This window comes from Arvicanthis niloticus, chromosome 5, assembly GCF_011762505.2.
Source record: "Arvicanthis niloticus isolate mArvNil1 chromosome 5, mArvNil1.pat.X, whole genome shotgun sequence".
NCBI lineage: Eukaryota > Metazoa > Chordata > Mammalia > Rodentia > Muridae > Arvicanthis > Arvicanthis niloticus.
The window spans coordinates 97,346,071-97,360,529 of NC_047662.1; the positions used below are offsets into that span (position 1 = coordinate 97,346,071).

At 47.8% G+C, this 14,459-nt stretch overlaps 1 protein-coding gene across 1 annotated transcript in view; it reads left to right on the forward strand.

The window, feature by feature from the left end:
* The window catches only part of Gabbr2 (gamma-aminobutyric acid type B receptor subunit 2), a 326,221-nt gene that overhangs the window by 3,354 nt on the left and 308,408 nt on the right, over positions 1-14,459 (forward strand). The gene's annotated exons all lie outside the window — the stretch shown is intronic.

A 14,459-nucleotide genomic window follows, 5' to 3' on the forward strand; every position in this document is an offset into this window, starting at 1 on the left:
TAACAGGTATTCCAAGCTCAGCCTAGAACCCTCAAGGCCTCTGGCGAGCCTCGGTGTAATGGTGGGCATCACCTCAGATCCCGGGGTAGTCGGACTTCTGCTGCTTTGGTGGAGCATTGCATCACTTCAGCAAACACTTGTCTATGGATTCCAGGAGGCCTTGCATAATAAAAACACAAGCAAGGCACTGAGAGTGTAGGCAAGAGGAAGCACCAGAAGCTATGTCAAGGCTGCACAGCTCCCATCTTAAGAAGCCGGGAGTAGCATTTGGAGCATCCGATTCTCTCAGCTCCTCTAGGCTCCTTTCTAGGGCAAAAATAAATAAATAAATAATAAATAAATAAATCCAGATATAAAAAGTGAACTTGGTGGGTTATACTACTTATGAGTTCTTTGATAGCCCCATTAGTAAAAGAAAATAATAATCAAGGAATATACCTAAAAATAATGGTGGTGGGTCTGGTCTGATTAGCGCTCACTTTAGAAAGATTGATCGATGTAGAAAAGCATAAAGAAAATAATTGCCCACAATCTACCTTTGCAAAAGTAACTGCATCAAATAATTAGGATTATTTCTTGCATTTTAATATTCTCTTTTTGTTCAGTCACCATTACATCATGTTCACTTCCTATGTTTTTAAATCTGTCTTGTTAATATGACTTTTAGTGGCTGTGTACTATTCTATCCCGTGCACATATAAACATTTAATTGTTTCTCTGCTGTTGGAGTGCAGTTTTCTGACTTGTTACTCATTTAAAAACAAACAATTGTATTAGAAGAAAGGAAAGCTCAGGAAATCAAAGGCACATAACCCAAGCATGCAGCTAGCTTTCACGAAGATCACTCTGATGACACAGGGATCTGGCTTAGAAATCCCAGCAGGCAGAAGCAAATGATTGAAGATCATGCCTTTTTCTCGAGCACCTTTGCCCGCTCCCTGCTCATTTATGTGCTGCACTTTGGTTTATGTGTGTCACCGTGCACATGTACAAATCGGAGGACAGCTTAAGAGACTCATTTCACTCCTTCTACCGTGCGCATCCTGGAGTTTGCATTCCTGTCACCAGGCTTTATGACAAGTGTCCCTTCAGCTTTCTCACTGGTCCCTGCATTGTGCTTTATAAGGGATTCAAACAACTGCGAGTGAGCTGTGTCTGTTCCTCTGGAGGCTGAGCTCAGCTCTGCAGGTGGGTGCCAAGCACCTGCTGGAGCTGCCGTGCTGCAGAAAGGTGAGAACCACAGGTCTAGCCTGAGAGAAGTGACCAACAAATAGAGGCAGAGCAAGAGAACCTTCATCATCTTCAGCTCAGGATAGGACGTGGGAGTGGAGATGGATACACAACTTGAGGATGTGCTATGTGTTCTAGACTAGAACTTCCTAAATAGTGAATATTATAGTACCTGAATTCTATCAATGCAGCTGTTAACAAAAATAGATAGATCTGATGACACAGGCTACAACCCCAGCTATTCAAGAGGCTGAATTCATAAGTTCAAGGCATGCCTGGGCTACAGAGTGGATTCCAGACCAGCCTGGACAACTTAGTGAGATCTCAACTTAAAAATAAATGTTTGCCCAGTATGTGTTAGGCTCTGATTCTATTCCTCCTGCTGTGGGCAAAAGAAGCTGGACTGAGTTGATTTTAGTTAGGCTCACATTGAGTGGCTGTATCCCACTGAAGAGCCTTTAGGAAGTGCCAGGATTAGGACTCTTGTAGAAATCCAAACTACTGGTTCATATCACTAAGCAAAACCTGGAGTGTGCTGTGTTCAGGTATGTCTGTATCCAGGAGCATAGTGACATCTTTAAAAATTCCTTCCTCTCTGGGTCTTGGCTCTGATCTTGCTCGTTCACAGTGAGGCATGCTGTCCTGAGTGGTGGCAGATGGCCTCAAACAACTGTGGCTTTGCACACTCACAGGAAATCCAGCATGAATAATTCTGCCTTCTGAATGCTTCAGCAGAGCTCCATCAGGCTCAGGCTCATATTGGTATGAATTGGGTCATGAGTTCGAATTCACTCTCTAGCCAATCACATGACCCTGATGTGCCAGACCTGTGTCATGTACCAGCCTGTCATGAAATCAGAGACTGAGAGAGACAGAGACAGAGACCGACAGAGAAAGGATGGGGGGGAGGGAGAGAGAGAGAAGAAGAAAGAGGAGAGAGAGAAAGAAGAGAGAAGAGAGAGAGAGAGAGAGAGAGAGAGAGAGAGAGAGAGAGAGAGAGAGAGAGACACTGGGGTCCCAAGGGATGGAGAGGCAGAGGCAGGGGTGGGGAGTGTGGCCCTGTGACCTGGCTGGCAGGAGAGGTCCTAGAAAGGAGCCTAGAGGAGCATATGTTCCTGACAGCTCTGTCCCCGATATAAAACAGACGGGCAGGATGGGGTAGGTTGGTGACCTCCCTCTGCCCATGCCCCTCCATCTCTCACCTGATACCTGTTGAATGAGGTTAAGCTCAGGGTCAGGAGACTGCCGTCTGGATGCTAGTTATCTGCTTGGAGACCTGGCAACAGTTGTGTAAGGAAACAATGAGAGGATTGCAGCCAAACCCACGGCCAGGATGCAGCGAATGCTAGTATTTTGCTGTTCCTGTGTTGCCACTGTTATTTTTGTACAGTGTGAGGACCATTATGCTGACCATATAGAGCTGCTCTGAGGAAGACATAAGATCCATATGGAAGCTTCAAACACAATGTAAACACAAAGCACTGTTTTCTGACACCACTGCTGAGAAGGGTGTTGGGCACAGAGGATACAGACACTGAGGACTGCATTGGGCTCTTGTTCTCCCTCGTGTGACAGCCATTCAGCCATCCCTCACGAGGCTGTAGCTGCCTGCAGGCGGGGCAAGCCTGATTCTTGGGGGTGGGGGTGAGGCCTGGCAGAGTCGGGCCTGAGTGAATGGTTGCTTAGCTGAACTATAACTGGATGACCTTCCCAGTATCTTTTGGGAAGGTTTGCTGGACCACTTCCCTGGGGCCTTTATTTTTCTCATGTCAAGGTGTAAGCGACTTTAGGAATCAAGACGACCTTTGCTGCCAAGCTGGTGAGGTCTTTTGCAGTTCCCACCAGCACCCATTCCTAAGATCCCACTCCCCAGATGGGTCAACGCCTTTACCATACGCATCCACCATTGATTCCTCAGTCTGGACAGGCACCCACAGACACACCTTTGTCTCCAAATTCCTTTAGAAAGGAGATAAGGGATTGGTAATTCTGTTTAGTGCACACTCTAATGCTGAGCTAGAGTTTTATGGGCTGGTGTCTTTTTAAAAGGGGGCTTCTTTATACATTTGGCCTACCCTCTTAACAGGCACAGAGGAGACATTGTCCCCCACACAGAGACCTGAGATCCTAGCAGGGAACTTAAAAGACAGGTGTAAGATGACCAGCGTGAAGAGCGGTGCTGAACCAGTATGTACTCACCAAGTCATACCTTCTGTTAGGGTGGGTATGGCAGTAACCGAGTCCTGGAATCTCTGCAGCATACTTAGCTCAAAGTCTTGTGTATGTCAGAGGCCCTTCTTGTTGACGCTCATCCAAGACGCAACATAAGGGATACAGGCTGTTTTCATGCTGTGTCAAGAAAAACCCTCAGGAAGGCGCCACATACACTGGAATCGCATGTGTGAGTTGGGTTTTAGTTGCCTTTGCTTGCAAGTAACATGTATGAGTCCTAGTCCTATTAACCAGAAATAGTTACTGCCTTCAGACTAAATGTAAAGAAATCTAGGAGGTATACGGGAGCATATGGCTATCATGGGCATTTGCCATTTGGGGTTCTTCAGGAAGATGATGCGGGGGGGGGATCTATAGTGTTGGAGATCTCAGGCTGTACCCGAGAGCAATGGATGAATGGGCTTTGGGATGAGGGCAAAATAGAGAAGGCACAGATGGTGAACCTGGCCAACGTACATGATGCACTTGAATTGGGATGTCTTTAGAAACCTATTGCTCTGTACAATGGATACATACTAATTTTTAAAAAGGCAGATAGGGAAGTGCACAGGCCATAGCACTGTTCTCACAATTAGGAAAGAGGAGACAGAGAAAGACAATTGAGGGGGGAGGAGCTTCAGAGTCAAGGGCCACTTTTATAAGCCTTGAGCATAGAAGTCTTGGGTGGATGAGTGGGGGGCTTTAGAGCCAGGGCTGTCCTCTTCAGATGGGGGGGGGTTCCACGTTGGGCCTGAAGAGTAGCTCTAGAATCTTCTTGGGAGGTTACATGCTGACATGGCATTCTGGAAATGGGTTAAGGAACTCACCTAACTGGCTGCCACAGCAAGGCCAATTCCTGCCCTGGAGCCTTGATACCACCGCCCCTTGTTGGGGAGAACCTTCCCCCTAGAATCTGGGTGAGGATCTGCAATACAGTCCTCAGTGAAAAGCCTGCTGTGTAACAGGCCTAAACCACAGTCACACAGGTGTGATTCACCCACAGCAGCCCAACAAGGCTCCTGTGGAACAACTTCCTGGCTGGGCCATTCCCAGCTCAGCTGAGAGCGAAGCCTGACTTCTCACCTCACTGTGTTTTGGTTCTAGGAACAGGCAAAGCTGCCCAAGAAGCAGATGTCTGCATCTGCTGCTCTGTTGTCTTTTGCTCTGTGGTTATATAACAACAGGCTAGGCTGGGAGGCTGCTGAAATGCCTTCCTCTCAGTACCTGGCTGTCTAGGGATGCACAGATGTGCCAGCTGGAGGATACAGTAGGAGGAGTCCTAGAGAGGGCTGGTGAACTGGGTCCTACTGTACCATCAGTGGCTCGCCTTGTTGGCAAGACCTCTGCTAGCTGTTGCCTGGGACACAGGCTCTTTGCCATCTTAGCACCAAAGTCTCCACATTGCCGCCAGCACCATCTCAGGCCCAGGTCTATGGAACAGGAGCTCCAAAAAATATTCATGGAACAAAGGAGTCTACGAGCTTGATTCCAGCTCACTGGTTCTGGGGGGGGAGGACTCATAAGCGCTGTCGTAACAAGTTGATGAGGAGCTTTGTGTGTCAAGCATTGGGGAAAGCTTCCTGACCATTCTTCACACACTTTACAGAGGTCATGGAAAGAGGAAAGGGCATATGTTGGATGTTCCAACAGAGGATGATATGCCAAGCTGATGCCACCCCCCTCCCCTTTTCTCTGAAGAACATGTATGTAGCATCCTATAATGCACAGCCCAACTTAAGAGGGACATCTGCCTGGGTTTGAGAGAAGTTCTCTGGTCTCGGGTTTGTTTATTGGAGCAATATTTCAATGAAGACTCAGGAGCTGGGTTCTGATACCCTGTGCCCATTTTCAGACACCACACTGAGCCAGTGGAGGTGGGGCTGGGCTCTGGTCCCAGGAGACACTGTAGGAATGAAACCAAGTCATCAGTCTGGGTGAGTCAGGTGGTCTTGTGCCAGGCCTGGGAACCTCCTGAATAGAAGACTTCTTCCAGGCACCGAGCTGCTGTGTGATGAGTAGTGACTGACTCAGGAATTGAGGGAGTGGGATTAGAAAACCATCTTCTTCCTGATGCTTGGGATGGGTCTGGACCTCATTAGCTAAGCAAATCTGAGAGGCCCATATGCAGAGTTGATTGGCTATGAGATGATTTTCAATCAGAAGATTCTTGCCCAAGTAAAAGGTGTGGCCATTGGGATGGCTTTTAGACAGACTGGGGGTTTCTTTCTGCCAATTTTTACTTTTTTGGTCTTGTTGAATGGCTGTGCTATTGAAGGATGAAGTGTCAGCGTCGTCTGGAAAATTAGTAGATCCAAGGTAGGAAGTAAATGGAGTGATCCATCTTCATAGGTGCCTGGGGGTGTCAGTTGCTGGCTAAAGCAAACCCCTTCTCCTGCCATTTAGCAAGCATCTCGTTGGTCAGGAGTCTGATGAAACCTAGCCAGCGGAGGCTCTGGGGAGCCGTGCGTTACTGCTGTTCCTGTGCAGTGGGGTCAGGAGGGGCTTGGAGAAAATGATATTTTTACACTCTGCTCAAGATCCACTTGACTTGGTTTCAAGGGAGCTGATTCTGAAAGCAACAGGCACACTTACAATAATCGCCAGTGTATCATCTAAAGCAATTTGCCCCGTTTCTGGAGCGATCCATCCACTGAGCTTCTATGTGAAGGCCCAGAATGGCATCGGGACCTCACGCCTCACAATGACAGGTGACCAGAGCCCACGATAAGAACAGGTTTCCATCTCCCTAGTGAAAACTGGGGCCAGGGGGATCCTTCTAGATCCTGAAGGACTCTGGGAATTTTAGAGATGTTCTAATGTCATTGTCATCAACCAGGGACAAAGAAGTGGGGAGATACAGCTGCAAGTGTGGGGATCAGGGAACAGGACAAGAAGGACCCAGCTTCCTGGCCCTTCCTACCTGTTGTTTGTGCAGTGTGGGTGGTGTTGTACCTGCTATTCATTGAACCCTCAGTCTCTTAAAGAGAGGCCTATTCGGCTCACACTACACAGATGAGACTAAGCAAGGTGAAGAGACTTCATGCCATCGGCCAAGAAGGAGCCGAAAGTCGAGCCTTCCACAGATGTCCACACTAACATGTGTCACCGCACAGTTGTCCGCTGCCCTCCCCAACAAGATCAGTTTTTCTTTTTCAGATGACAGGATGTTTTCCATGGTGGATTGCACCCTCACTGCTCGCTTTTCCTCTAATTCAGATCCATCGTCTTCCTTTTCCCCACCTGCCCACTCAGCCACACACCTCCAGACTCACTTTGAGTGTATCTGTCTACACACCCGGCTCACATGCATCCCCACTCGGTTCCCTTGCACCTGGAGAACCTGGCTCTTTGGAGGAACTTGTCACCTCCTGTTGTGTTTACTTCAGTGCCAGTGTTTATGCCTCTTGTCAGACTCAGATCATCTCCAGGGCAACAGTTGTACCTCTTGTATGTAACTGGGACAACCTTCCTCAGCATCAACTAGGTCTAGGGCCTGGTTGATGATGGGCATGCATAGATGGACCAAAAACAGCTGGTCCCTAGAAGGTGCATGGAAGACATGGGCCAGGAATGGTTCCATGTGCATGAGATGTACAATGGCACAAAAGGTTGTTCCTTCCTGTCTTCTACACGCCAGCATCAGGGTCACTGCTTACACAGTCCCCTTGCTTTACACCCTGCAGGGATGCACTGTTGTTCTAAGAGTGGCAAAACAGGACTTCTCCCATAGCCTTGGCGCTCCTCCAGGGTCAACCTATCAACTCCCAGAGCCAATGCAGAGCACCTTCCCATCTTCCCCGCCCAGCCATGTGGTCCTTTGTGAATCCTGAGTGAGCATGCTCGTTCTTGCACAGGGCCTTTGCACAAGCTGCCAGTCACTGTTGGCAATGCCTCAGCAGCCACCTTCCTTCCTGCATTGGGAACTAGCTTGAACATGCTTCCTCTTTTCCGACTTCGACTTGCACATCATGATTCCTCTCCCATCTTCGGCGTCCCTGTCCAGGGCTTGTGGCAGGTACCATTTGAGATTTGTTGGGTTAGTCCATTAATGTTGTTCTATGTTCACTCTTCCATGAGGCAAGAACTGGTCTGTTTTTAGCTCCCTCAAGAATGCAGTATACTTTCTAGCACACACCAGATGCTTAGTAAATACTTATAGAATAAATGAGGGTCAGAATAAGGATTAGGGGTTAATTAAGATGTTTATAATGGCTGGCTAGTGTGTGAACTGCAGGGAGACAGCTGGCTCAGTGTGAGAAGTTATTCAGAGTCAGGTAACCTGTATAGTATACACTGCATGGTCTCCGAGCCTCTGTGTTCTGTCTGTGAAATGGGGATGCAACACTCAAGGTCATTGTAAGGGTCGACAGGGAGCATTCACAGAAGCGTTGAACATAGGGACCTACATCCCAGAGTCAGCCACTAACTTCCAGTGTGACCAGATGATTATGATGCATACAAAAATGTAAACTGCTGGGCTGGAGAGATGGCTCCATGGTTAAGAGCACTGGCTGTTTGCTCTTCCAGAGGTCCTGAGTTCAATTCCCAGCAACCACATGGTGGCTCACAACCATCTGTAATCGGATCCGATGCCCTCTTCTGGTGTGTTGGAAGACAGCGAGTGTACTCATATAAATGAAGTAAATAAATCGTAAAAGAAAAAGGGAAAGGAGATGTAAACTGTTGCTTTTGCAAATAAATTAGTTCTCGTTCAGTGGGGCCATTCGGAGGCTAGTGGGGAGGCTGCGACCCGGGTCTGAACATGGCCCTCGGCACACTGTTGGTGCTGAACAAATGTGCTCTGTGTGAGTGATGTGAAATACATTGTTGAAGCAACACTTTGGGATAAAATCACAACTCAGCCTGCTAATGGAGAAGGTGTCAGGAGGTGCCAGTTGAGGAGCAGATTGCTGGGACTGAGTGCTGGGTCTGAGGCCCGAGAGGCATGAGCTACTCTCCTGGTCGATGAAGACACATTTCTTTAGCATCTGGAGGCAAATCATTTAGGAGGCAGGGTAGTTCAGTAGACGAAGCTCTGGATGTACCATGGGTCACCTGTCCCATTGTTCTCTAGTGATGGTCTTGAACTAGCCAAAGGGCTTCTCTATGTTTTGGCTTCATCACCTGTAAAAGGGAATAGTAATGTTGTCTCTGGTTTGTCATGGAACTGCTATAGGGGAGAGAGTGAGGGTGCGTGTGTGTGTGCAGGACAGAGGCAATTAGACCTTTTTAGCTTTCAGGGGGTTGAGGCAGGAGGATGTCAAGAGTCTGAAGTCAGCTTGGGCTACAGCAACAACACAACTGAACGCAAACAAACAAACAAAGAAACAAAATCCTAATACGAAAGGCTCCAGGGGCTGGAGAGTGCTCAGTGGTTAAGAGCACTACTGCTTTTGTGAAGGACCTGGTTTGTTTCCTACTCATGAGACCGCCTACAAACATCTAAAACATCTAACTCCAGTTTCAAAGGATATGATGCCCTCTTTTGGGTATGACACACACATGGTACACATACATGCGTGCAGGCAAAATACTCGTATGCATTAAATAATATCATTTTATTTATTTATTTATTGTTTATTTGTTTGTTTGTTTGTTTTTTGAGCCAGGGTTTCTTGGTGCAGCCCCAGCTGCCCTGGAACTCACTCTGTAGATCAGGCTGACCTTAAACTCAGAGATCCGCCTGCCTCTGCCTCTCAAGTGCTGAGATTAAAGGCGTGCGCCAGTCAGCCAAGCTGAATTATTTATTTATTTATTTATTTATTTATTTATTTATTTATTTATTTATTTAAAGAAAAGCTTCAAAGAGCTGTAGAGTATCACGGCTGTAAGATGCATCTGAATTACCTCCAAAGACTGATTGATTTGGCGTTCTCTCAGAGTCACTAGATGTTTGTAAACATCTTTTTGTTTTGTTCTGCTTGAGACAAGGCCTAGCCATATAACCCTGGATGACCTGAAACTTCCTTTGTAGAGCAGGAGAGTCTTAAACTTGCAGACCTTCTGTCTTTGCCTTCCAAGTGCTTGAACTGCAGGCGTGTATCACCACACTCAGCTTCCAATAACATCTTTATAAAAGGCACAGGGATGCCGTGAACATTCAAGCGGATGCCGTTGGCTACAAGGCTCCCTTGGTACATGGTGCTTGGTACATAGGAGCATCTGTCACATAAAGAGAAAGGGATGAGGTTGGTGGAGTATTTTCTTTGAAGGGGCACACGTAAGAGCTGTAAGTGCACACAGGAGAGGTGACTTACAGCAGGTGACCTTTGAGCTGTGACCTGTGACCTTGAAGGATAGCAGGCAGAACCTTATTTGAGGACTAGTGAGCCAAGATTGAGAGCAAAGACTTCAGGGGCTACTGTGAGGGCTATTCAGATAAGCTGTGGGAAAGACCTAGAAGGCCACTATCCTTAGGCCACAGGCCTTGAAAGCACACTTTTAATCCATCATATCCCACCTCGGGCTTCCTCAGAGTCCTGGTTTCTAGACAGTGCTGGCAGCAAAGAGGCTTCCTGGGGACAGACACCTTCAAGTCACCCAGAGGCTGAGCAAACAACCTTCAGGAACTTTGTAAAGCTTAGAGTGCAGGGGAAGGATGGCTAGACAGACATGTGGTTTGGCCCAGGCACTACGCACTTTGTCTCTGAACAGGCCCTGGGACTTGTAATCCCTGTGACTTACTCAGCCTGCTTCTCTCACAGCAGGGAGTGAATGATTGTTGAGAGGCTGGGAGAGCTGGAGCCAGGCACACCCATCCATGCCTGGAAATACTGAATGGGTGCAGGACCCAGCCTTGTTTGATATCCAGAGAGTCTGTCAGGGGACTATTCTAATTTGAACAATGGAAAAATGACTCAGGGCCTGAAGAGGGCCCAGGAGTAATGTTAAAGTGTACTCCAAGTTGGGTTTGTAGGTGGGCCGAATGAAGGCCACGAACGTCACACTTCTCTTCACGGCTTTCTTGATGAGGGAAGCAGGGAGCATGGGTCGGGCTGGAGTCAATGTGGACAAGAGCTATAGGGAGACAGGTTGCCAGACTTGGCTATGAGTCTGACAGCAGAAGCTGGTGCTGACTTCCGGGACTGTTCCTCCTGTCAGTCTGGTGGGTGGTCAGGCTGGCATCAGAGGAGGCCTCAGTGACAGGGGGGAAGCCACACCCTGTGCCCGTCCCCAGCCCCTGTCTCCATTAGCACGGGTGTGGTGAGAGACATGTGCAGGGTCTTTCACTCCTGTGACTCCTCTGTGGGAACAGAGCCTGCATTTAGAGAGAGCACAGCCACTGGGGCCCGCTGTCATTTTGGATTCTTGTGATTAATCAGCCCGCCTGGGAAGGATGGAGCCCTGGCTTCCCAGCTGAGACGACGACGGATGGTTTTGCTTTTGAGACCTGCCAGGTTCCAGCCTTGTTACAGCCTGCCTCAGATTACTTCTTCTCTGGACAGAGAGTGATGGGCCATTTGGAAAATGCAGTTGGAAAGAAGAGATTCTGAGCCGAGCAATACAGTGGTTCTCACACAGCACTGATGAAGGAGTTGATGGGTAAAGACTAAATTGGATTTTTACCAAAAGAGTCTCGGTGCTGGGTGTTTGGCGAGAGAGTTAGAATAGTTTAGGGGAGCTGCAGGGCAGGGGGAAGGCCCAGGGCTGGGAACACCTGAACCCATGCTCTAATTTTGATATTCTTTGCCTCAGTTTCCAGTAAAAGGGAAAGGCACTTTCTGGATGATTATTTTTTTTCCCAGACTTGGGGATGGACCCTAGGTAGGCAAATATCTTACCACTAGGATATGGTCTCACTCCCCTTTTAAAACAAACAAAAAGCTTATAAATTTTTGTAACAGGCCTCACTAAATTGCACAAATTGTCTGTGAATTAGTGATCCTTCCACTGTCCTGTCCCAAGTGGCTGGATTACAGGTCTGCCCTACCACGCCTGGCTCTCAGGTCATCTTCTGCTTCACTTGGGTTACAACTGGCAAGCCTTTCAGACCAAAGCCAGAACACTGTGTCGCTGTGAGGGCCCCACTGTGACAACGCCTGCTGCTGTGAGGGGCGGGGACCCTGCAAGTCACAGGAGAGACAGTACAGTGGAGATAATAGGGCCTAAGTAGGTCTCATTTCAGTTTTAAGAAGAAATAGGGCAGGAGATGTCAAGAGTGAGCCATCTATTCTTGTTTTTAAGTTGAAATTTACTTTTTTAGGGAAGAAAACGGGCAGCTGGAGTCTTTCATCCTGTGAAAGGAGAAGTCAGGGTGTCAGCATAGTCAAGGCCCCATCGAACAAACAAATGCTACATCCCGGAAAGGGTTTTGTGGATGGCTCAGATGTATGAGAAGGAGATTTAGCAGGGGTGATGGCGCATACCTGTGATCTTGGCACTTGGGAGGATGAAACAAGAGGCTGGTGAGCTCGAGGCTGGTTTGCTCAAGGCCAGCCTGGTCTATTTTAAGAAGCCCTGGCTTAAAACAACAAGCAAGTAAGAAAATAAGAAAACGAGGAGGTTTAGAAGTTTGAGGTCTTTAGTGACTGACTGAGTAGTGTTACCTGAAAGGCTAGCATCTTAAGTCTTAGAGATGAGCTACCTGGGATCATGAGAGTCAAGATATGATCTGCCCCTCTGTTGGTGCAGCAATGGCTGGCTCTGGTGCAGATGTCCCTGTTTGAAGCCAAGTACCGTCTTCCAGAAACTTGGGATGTGGTTATCCTGGCAACTGTGACCAAACATAGGAGGAGGCAGATCCTTGCCTCTGTGAAGTGACAGCATTCTTATTGTCCTGTCACCAGCCCTTCCAGTCACCCGTGTCTCTGAGTCTTAGCTTTGGTCTCCACATTCCTTACAGGTAGGAAATCAACCATTCCCACCATTCTGTCTGAGATTGGGGACACCAGCATCCAGCCCACACTGCCTCCTTCCCACCATGCTTTGCACACCTCCTCAACACAAGTGCTTTTCTCAGTGTTTGGTCACTCTGGATACCACATAGCCAGACAATATGTGTCTCTGTATGTCATTCCCTACTGCATGTAGAGGGTTGGCTGTGCTTTAGTAGGTTGCCAGGTATAAGTCCAACATGTATGCTCAGAGTGGGGATGGGATTTTCAGGTGTGAAAGCAAGGATCCCTGGGGTCCCCTGAGTTCATGAAGAACAAAGTGTACAGAACTGACCTTGCTTACTGCATTGAACAAGTGGCTAAATTGGGCAGGTAAGGAGAGTGGGGATTTAGGGACTGTAGACTCTGTGAAGATTCTTTGATAAAATCTCAGTGATTTTTCAACAAGATGGAGAAGATGGATCATTCAGGAATATCTGTCGATCGATTGTAGGAATCTCTCAGTTAAGATGTTAAACTGCAAGTTTTCAGTAGTGATTGTTCATAGGACTCTGAGTCTTGCTTATGTGTTTGTGTATATGTGTGTACCTGTGTGCTTGAGTGTGTGTATGTGTGTTTGTATGTGTGTGATAAATGTATGTGCTTATGTGTATACACATGTGTGTTGTGTATGTATGCACATGTGTGTGTAGTATATGTATGTGCTTGTGTGTGTGCATGTGTGTACATGTTGTATATGTGTGTGCTTGTGTAAGTGTGGTACGTGTGTGTGCATATGTGTTGTATATATATATATATATACACATGTGTGTGTAATATAGGTGTGTGATTTATAAAATCAGTGGCCTTTTAAAGCTGCAGGTGTCAGATTTTGCTGCTAACGCTGAACTAGAAGAATTAGCAAACATTTCAGATGTCACAGCCAGAAAATAAACTTCCTTGTGTTCCATTCATTTCAATCTGAAGGTTCTTTTCTCATGGTGTGATGTATTATGCCGCACTTGGTCTCAGAAGCCAACCATGTGAGGACAGAAAGACGTCAGTGAACCTTAGAGGAGTGAGAAGAGTCTGGGCCCCTTGTGCCTTGTGAGACAGTCTTAGAAAACATCTTCCTCTGACCTTGGACTCCCATAATGCCTTCCCCTTTTCCTTCTGCAAATGCTGACTGGGGGACACCTATGCACCAGCACTGACAGATGCTCTTAGCAAAAGCAAAAGGCCCTATCCCAGGACAGTATGGGCCAGTTCTTCCTGTACCATGTATGGATGGCGGGCATCCAGGATCTACAGAATGAGGTCCCAGGATGACTAGTTACCCTGAGACGGGCAGCTGTGGAGTCAGGAGCCTAAGGGCTGTGTGTGAATCTCGAGCCCTGTACTGAGCAATACCATAATCTGCCATTCCAACTCTCAGCTCCTCTGAGTGTTCTGGACCTAGGCCTTGACCTTTGACCTTTACCCAAGAGTCTTGCTGAGCTACTCTTTATGAAGGATTTCTACCTTTCATAACCGGTTGGGTTCTTCTCCACCTCCTCAGTGTGTGCCTCACATCTGTAACCTTAGCATATCGGAAGTAGAGGGAGGAGGATCAGAAGTTCAAGGTCACCCTTGAGTGAGTTTAGACTCTATATCAGAGGGGTGGAGGGATGGAAGGAGGAGAAAAGAAGGGGAAAGAGGAAGCTGAAGTTCGGCTGTAGCCTAATATGGGAGAAATAAATCAGACTGTGGCTGTCAGGGAAGAGAGGCCTCTGCTGACATGGGCTCAGTTGGAATGGAGCCAGGAGATGTAGGTGGCTCATAGCCACAGAGCAGGGCGGAGTCGAGGGGCAGAAAATCACGGAGAGGAACCATCAGGAGTGCGGGGTTCACTACACCAACCTGGCAGACTTCTTGCCCCTCTTGCCTATACCTCTGGAGTGCTGGGGTTATAGGTGTGTGGCACCATACTCAGTTTATGTCAGCCTGGGGGTCGAATGCAGGACTTCATACATGCTAGACTAGCACTCTACCGACTGAGCTACGCCTCAGCCCTTGTACTTAACAGTTGGTAGTGGAGCATCATGTAGGACAGGAAGAGGAAAGAAAACCATGTCTGATGTGTGCGTTGGAAGCTATGAGCCACCCAAGGATGAAACCTGAGCTCACAGCTTAGTGTCCCTGAGCTGGAGGTAGAGGATACGGGAG